Source organism: Petaurus breviceps, unplaced genomic scaffold (assembly GCF_028583685.1).
Source record: "Petaurus breviceps papuanus isolate PSGF00001 unplaced genomic scaffold, PetGlider_PUasm1.0 186, whole genome shotgun sequence".
NCBI lineage: Eukaryota > Metazoa > Chordata > Mammalia > Diprotodontia > Petauridae > Petaurus > Petaurus breviceps.
Window position 1 is genome coordinate 24,390,279 of NW_027185798.1, and position 7,547 is coordinate 24,397,825.

The 7,547-nt window shown below is 41.4% G+C and overlaps 1 long non-coding RNA gene across 2 annotated transcripts in view; it reads right to left on the bottom strand.

Moving 5' to 3' along the window:
• Positions 1-7,547, bottom strand: part of LOC138162107 (uncharacterized) — a 77,146-nt gene that overhangs the window by 26,051 nt on the left and 43,548 nt on the right. Inside the window, exon 4 of one of the 2 annotated variants that reach the window (XR_011168550.1) lies at positions 1,303-1,347. The exons of the other annotated variant lie outside the window; for it this stretch is intronic. This is a non-coding gene — a long non-coding RNA (uncharacterized lncRNA). The remainder of the gene's footprint in view (positions 1-1,302; positions 1,348-7,547) is intronic. 2 annotated transcript variants of the gene reach the window in all.

A 7,547-nucleotide genomic window follows, 5' to 3' on the forward strand; every position in this document is an offset into this window, starting at 1 on the left:
TCTTATCTAAAACCACTATTCTGAGCAGGGATCCCTAGGTTTCACCAGACTACCTAAGGGACCAATGACCCAAAAAAGATTTTAAAACTCCCTAAACTAGAAGGATTACTGCTATCGCTGCTTGCCATGGCCCAGTGAAAATCACGGGGCTGTAGATTTTAGATCTGGGCAGGCTGTTAGAGACCATTTAGTCTAATTCCTTCATTTTACAAAGTAGGAAACCAAGGCTGAGAGGAAGTGAAGTGATTTACCTAAGTCAGCCCAGGGAGCAAATGGACTGAACCAAGATTCAAACCCAAGTTCCCCTGATTCTGGTTTATTCTATTTTAATTCAGTAGGAAGAACCAGGAGGGGCAAGCTACTGACAGGTCAACTTGGGCTTGAGGTCAGAAAAAAAATTCTTAACTATTAGAGCAACCCCAAAGTGGGATGAGCTGCCTTTGAGGGGTCTTCAGACAAAGGCTGGCTGGTCACTTGTTGGGGTACATTACAATGGAGATTCTTTTTTTTTGCATAGGAGCTGAACTCTATGGTTCCTTCCAGTTTTAAGGTTCTGAGAGCCTAAATACAGCAGGTTTTTCATTTTACTACAAGGAGACTTTGGAAAATTAACAGTGGATATCTCTGTTGCCATACCAGGGTGATGTGCCTGTTGGTTTTGCTGAACTTCTTTCTTTCTCTTTCTTTTTATTTTTTGTTACAAGAGATGACTCACTGGGTAAGGAGAATTGGTGTGGATGGAGGTAACATAAAAACTAAAGATATCAATAAAAAATGTTAAGAAATAAAGAAAAATCTAAGATTAGGAGGAAAACAGTCAACTGGGGAAAAAAAGTCTTGCAGCTAGTTTCTCTGATAAAAGTCTCATTTCTGAGGAACTGATTAGAATTTATAAGTATGAAACATTCCCAATTGACAAATGGTCAGTTGACAAAAGGTAGTTCTTAAGGTAAGAAATCCAAGCTATCTATAGTCATTTGAAAAAAATAGTCCAGATCACCAATAATGAAGTGTAAATTAAAACAATTCTGAGGTAAAACAAATCTACTTCAGATTGGTAGAGTTAATCAAAAAAAAAAGGAAGGAAGGAAGACAAAAAGAAAAAATGACAAATATTAGAAGGGCTATGGGAAACAGGCACATTTGATGCACTGCTCATGGATCTCTGATTAGTGAAGCCATTCCAGAAAGCAATTTGAAACCATGGCCCAAAAAGTTACTAAACTTTGCATACCCTTTGACCCAGTTACACTACTAATAGGCCTATAGCCCAAGGAGATAAGGAAAAGGAAAAGATCTTACAGGTATGAAAATACTTCTAGCAGCTCTTTTTGTGGAGGCCAAGACCTGGAAAGTAAGGAGGTGTCCATCAGTTGGGGAATGTTGAACAAATACATGAATATGTTGAACAAATTATATATTCATAGGTTAAAGTATATTATATAATGTAATTATATGTGAATATAATCAGATAATATTGTACTGTAAGAAATTAAGAAAGTGATTATTTTAGAGAAACCTGGTGAGACTTGTATGAATTGACAAAGAATGAAGAGAGCAGAACCAAACAAACAGCAATGACAACAGAATTGTAAAAACAAATAATTTTGAAAGACTTAACAACTCTGTTCAATGTAATGATCACTAATGATTCCAGAGGACTGAAAATGAAGAATGCTATCCACCTCCTGTAAGATGAACTCAGGAGACAGAATGAGACACATTTTTAGGCATAGTCAAGATGGGAATTTGTTTCTCCCTTCACAGTGAATATATGTATGTGACATATTTCTTTTTTTTTTTTTTTTTACTTTTTTTTTAGAGGGGGGAGGGCAGGGCAATTTGGGTTAAGTGACTTGCCCAAGGTCACAGGGCTAATACGTGTTAAGTGTCTGATGCTGGATTTGAACTCACGTCCTCCTGACACCAGGGCAGGCGCTCTATTCACTGCGCCACCTTGCTGCCCCATGACATATTTCTAAAACTATATTCAGATGTTCAAAGATTAAAATTTACTGTATTATCTTTGAAAGATAGCTTGTTATCTTAGAAAAATGAATTACTTGTTATCAACTCACTTTTTCATGTGGGATATTTTTTGCCTTTTATAAATTTAAGGTTTTTTGTAATATTTAGACCTTTGAGTACTTGCTATATTTGGTGTAATCTTTACCAATTTAAATAATATGGTAAACTTTACAAAGTTTCAGAACTTAACTTCAAACTGATGATACTAGCATTGACTTTCAAAAGCATTGCAGTATTGTTTCTTATGGCATTATGTGTTTGCTGTAAATAGAGACCCAATAGCAAACATGACTGGTTGTGTAAAATGAATATTTTGTTAAAAATTTTTAGATGAGTATTTGTTTGGGGGTTTTGTTTTAATTTTTATAGGCGGGGTGAGAAAGGGAAATAAATGCTTTATATTAGAAGAATGTTATTTTTTTTAAATAAGTAAGGGAAGATAAAGGGAAAAAAGAACTAACCAGCGTTCATTTATTCCCTATCTTAGGATAGAGACACTAGAAATGTCAGTAGGTAAGCATCCTAACCCACTTGCTGCCCCTCCCCTCCCTCTGGGACCATCGCCTCAATTTCTCCATCCTTTCCGATGACTAAGGCTCCTGAGGGGCCGCTCCCAGAAGGGATGAACATCAAAACTTAGTGAGAGGCACTACCGCCCCTCCTGTGCTATTAACTGCCCCTACCAACCCCTGCCATATACTTTCCAAGCTATTTTCTGAACTGGAGAGAAATGCTGAGGCGGCAGAATCTAACCACAGAACGTGCAACTACTGGAGTTGCCGACCTACATGTTATGTAACAATCCATTTGGAAAGAAGAGGGGGCAAGAAGCTCAAAGAGCTACTCATTCCTTCCTTCACCTGCAAATGCTGGATTGTTTTTCCATTTCCCTTATAGACTTTCTCCATACACCAAAAGCATAGAATCTTAGCACTTAGAAGGGATTTGGGACCCCACAAGTGCAACTTCCTATGGAGTGCAGCCTTCCTGACCAGTCAGTCATGCAGTTTCTGTGGAATACCATCAGGGGCAGCGTGCTCACGAAACGGCACCACTCACTTCAGTCCAAAACCCAAGAGCGTTAGAGATTCTGTTCCATAGCATGTGCAGCTCCACCAATCAGGGAAACAAAAAACACACCCTCTGCGGTAATTCCAGAGATACTTGGGGAAAGGGTTGGGAGAGTCATGGAGCTGTGAACAGACCCAGTGGATCCAATGTCAGCAGTTTAGTCATTGATTGCTGCTACCCCCCAACCACATATATGCTCCTTTCTCTCCTTTCTACACCTTTGGTCACATTCTTTCCCCTCTGGCTTCAAATGTCTTCTTCTTCCTCCCTTCCACCTACCCTTCCTTCAGGGACAGCTTAAGTCCTCCTTCTCCATGAAGGCTCCCCAACTTGCTCCATCTCCCACAGCCCTCTCCAGCCTAACGCCAACAGTGCTTCCAATCAATGGCACACAAAAGCCCCTCTGCTGTGCTCCCCAGAATACAATGGAAAGAGGAGCTACGGAGGCAGAAGACCTAGAGAAAAATCCCACCCTGGAGCCTGGCTCTCTGCTACCATGTGCCAATCACTTCCTGTCCTGGCTCTCTGTTTCTCCACCTATAAAATGAGGCTTTTGGACCTTCCAACCTGAGACCTATGAGTCTTTTGTGAAAATATTTGTGAAGAGCACTTTGCAAACCAGATTTATTACTGTGTGCTTCTTTAAAAAAAAAGTTATGGAAGTTTTTAATAAGGTTAAGCCCCAAAAGGAAAAATGTGCCAAAAACTACCAATAAGAACATATTAAAATGTTGCTAGTATAAAAAGTTCGCCTATAGTTTGTAAGAAGAGAACAAGGTGGTGGTCATTCACCCTTCATCACCCTTCATCACAGGTGATGTTTTCAGTTGTGTGCAAGTTGGATTTAAGTGGGTGCTGAAAGTTGTCAGCCTCATTCTCTCTTCCTGAGTCATCCAAGTCAGCAGTGAATAGAACTCTGGACCTGACCTGAGTTCAAAACTGCTTTCAGACACTTACTAGCTGTGTGACCTTGGGCAAGTCACTTCACTCTGTTTACCTCAGTTTTCTCATCTGTCAAATGATTTGGAGAAGGAAATGGCAAACCATTCCTGGATCTTTGCTAAGAAAATTACAAATAGGTCACAAAGAGGACATGATTGAACAACAAAAATTTATTTTACATTCCTCTTTGAACCTATATACCCATCACACAAACATCTTAATATCCATTTTACAGATTATTTAATTGAGGTACAGAAAACAGTGGTCGTAGACTTGTGACATAGCATTGAGAGGTGCCTATCAAGGTTCTGAGTCTCCCCAGATCCAAGTCCACTCCCTGTGAGTTTCAGGTCCAGAGCTCCTCCAGAGTTTCAACATCAGCATCTCCTACTAGACATGTGACTCAAACATCCTGAGCAAACCACTATTACATACTCTGTTGTCCACTCAAGGGAGGATTGTAACTGTTTCCAGAATAGGCATGGAGGCTGGGGCTGAGGATCACTTGAGCTTAGGAGTTCTGAGGCTACAGCCCATGTGGCAGCCAAACCAAGTCAGGCAACAATAGGGTAAACTGCAGACTCCCAGGGCCACCAAGTTACCTAAGGTCTGAATCAGAGCATTGCAATTATGGTTGTGAGTGGCAGTAGGGAAGGGAAGGGAAAGAAAACTGTACTTTCCTGGAACACAGATCATCCTTAAATATGGGGGGAATTCAAGGATTTAGGAAAATGACAGGTTTCCAGGGTCTTGGTAGATTGTGTGTGTGTGTGTGTGTGTGTGTGTGTGTGATCTACCAAGACCCTGGAAACCTGTCATTTTCCTAAATCCTGGAGATAGATAGATATGTATATATATATATATATATGCATGTATACACATACATGCATATATACATATGTAATCAGTTATTATGACTCTGTGGCTTTATAATCTATGCTAAGAGTAAATGCTTCATTCTGTATTCAAGCATATGTATCTGCTTCTATGGAGTAGCACCAAGTCCATTATGCTGTGATCACATGACCACTGCTCCCTGAAATACAAGAAAGGAGATAGGGTTTCACCAGTGGGTGGGGGCTCAGAGCTCATTCTGATTGGGCAGATGTACAAATCCACACACCACCTGACAGCAAATTGGCACCATCTTCTACAGGGGGCCTGAGTCATAGAAGGTCATAGATTGTCTGGTACCCATAAAACTCACAACATGTCCTTAGCACTTCCACCCATATGCATGACTGGGCATATACAAGTCATCCGTGTGAGCATGGAACTCTCCAACGAGTGGCTAGCTACTCCACCTGCTGGTTCAATTAATATAACTTGGGACTTACATTTCAAAGACCATTTCTATCAATATGTCTTCATCTGAGGCCAAGAGACATTCTCTCCCCTGAATCACAATGGAAGAAGAATTAAGAAAAGAGGAAACTTCTGGATTAAAACAAGTGGACATGTTCTAATCCCATGCTACAATGGAAAGAGAATGAGATTTAGATTCAATTCTGGTTCTGCTGTGTAACCTTCAGCAAGACACTTAAACTGTCTGGGCCTCAGTTTCCCCATCTGTTAAGTGAGGGAGTTGCAGTTTAACCAAGGTCTTTATTCAGTTCTAGTCTATGATCCCCTTTGCCTTCACACCCCATTCCAACTCATAGGCACCAACTTTCAGGGAAGAGTTTGCCCCTAAGAAAAGAACTGATCTCCTGGGGGTCTTAAGATGTGCTTCCTTCCTAATGCAGCCCCCATATTGGGACCCTCAAGGAGATGTTCAGACAAAGAAACTGGGGCTGCATCTTTCATTTTATATGCCCCTAAACTTGACCTACAATCATGGTTCATCCAGTATGCTAGAGTGCAAAAACACATTGAATTTTTAGTATGAAGAACCGGTTTCCAATCCCAACTTTACTCTGGGTAACCTTGGGCAAATAACTTCACCTCTCTGGCTTCAGTTTCCTCATCTATAAAATGAGGGCATTGAACTAGATCATCATAAAAATCCCTTCAAACTCTAATTAAGCTTGATACACCATATGATAAAAGTTTAGGTAGGTATCCGGGCTACTTTCACATTGACAAAGCTCTTTCTTTACTACTAATCCATGAGAGAGGAAAAATAGGCATTATCCCAGATTTCCAGATGAGAAGCTCAGCTGGGGCGCAGAGGTTAAAGTGACTTGTTCACGGTCCCTCAGCTAGTACTGTTTACTAGCAGGACTGAGATTTAAGATCAGGTCTCTTCAATCCAGTTCCTGGGTTCTCTCCACTCTGCTGCCTCAACAACATCTGAATTGCTCATGGCCACTCACCAACCCTGCCCGGCAGGTAGCTCCTAACCACCCCCATTTGGGGGGTACTGACACCCAAAGCCCCATTTGTTGTTGCTCAGCTGTTTCAGTTGTGTCTAACTCTCTGCGACCCCTTGGCAAAGACACTAAATCAATTTGTCATTTCTTTCTCGAGCTCTTTTGAGGGTGAAGTGACTTGCCCAGGGTCATCCAACTACTAAGTATCTGAGACCACACTTGAACTCAGGTCTTCCTAACTCCCTATGCATGGTGCTTTATCCACTGCACCATCTAGCTGCATGGGACCAGAGAAACATAAAGCAAAGGCATTTAAGCATGGATAGCAAACAGACCAGTAAGCACCAACCTGATCAAGACTTACCTCTTCTCCCCCTCCCCACCCAATCAATCAACCAATATGTATGGAGTGCCTATTATGTGCCAGGGGCACAAAGAAGCAGTCTGGGGCAGGAGATTGACAGCTGGCCTTAAAGTCAGGAACACCTGGGCTCACCCTGGGCAGATAATCTAACCTCTCTGTGCCCCCATACAATTTTCTAGAAATCTCAGAACAAGTACTGATCTGCATTGGCAGAAGTCACTCACTGGGTGTTCCTACATTGATGAAAATCACAAAATGTCTCCAGGTGTTACATTGGCAGGAAGCAAAGAGTACTGACCATGCTCTGGAGAAGGGAAAATCAATGCACGCTCTTGGGACTGGACACTGGACACTGACCGGGCACACCCGATTACAAATGTACTGAGAGAACATGTTTGAAAGCACCTTGAAAATATGAGAAGGAAAGGATGGCTGCAAGTTATTATTGTCCCTCAGTTCAATTTATATGACTGTTTTCAGGGTTTTACAGAGTTTAAGTAAGAATCTATAAATCAAAGAACTATTTGGGGACTATGAGGAAATTTCATACTGTTTCTTTATATCATAACTCTACCTGCTAGAACTATGGATATGGATTTTACCTTCTGAGTTAGAGATGGGTCACTGGGGGAGGCTAGGTGGTGCAGTGAATAGAGCACCAGCCCTGGAGTCAGGAGGACCTGAGTTCAAATCCAGCCTCAGACACTTAACACAAAAAACTAGCCATGTGACCTTGGGCAAGTCACTTAACCCCAACTGCACTACATTCCCCTCCAAAAAGCAAGAGAGAGAGAGAGAGAGACAGAGAGACAGAGAGAGAGAGAGAGAGA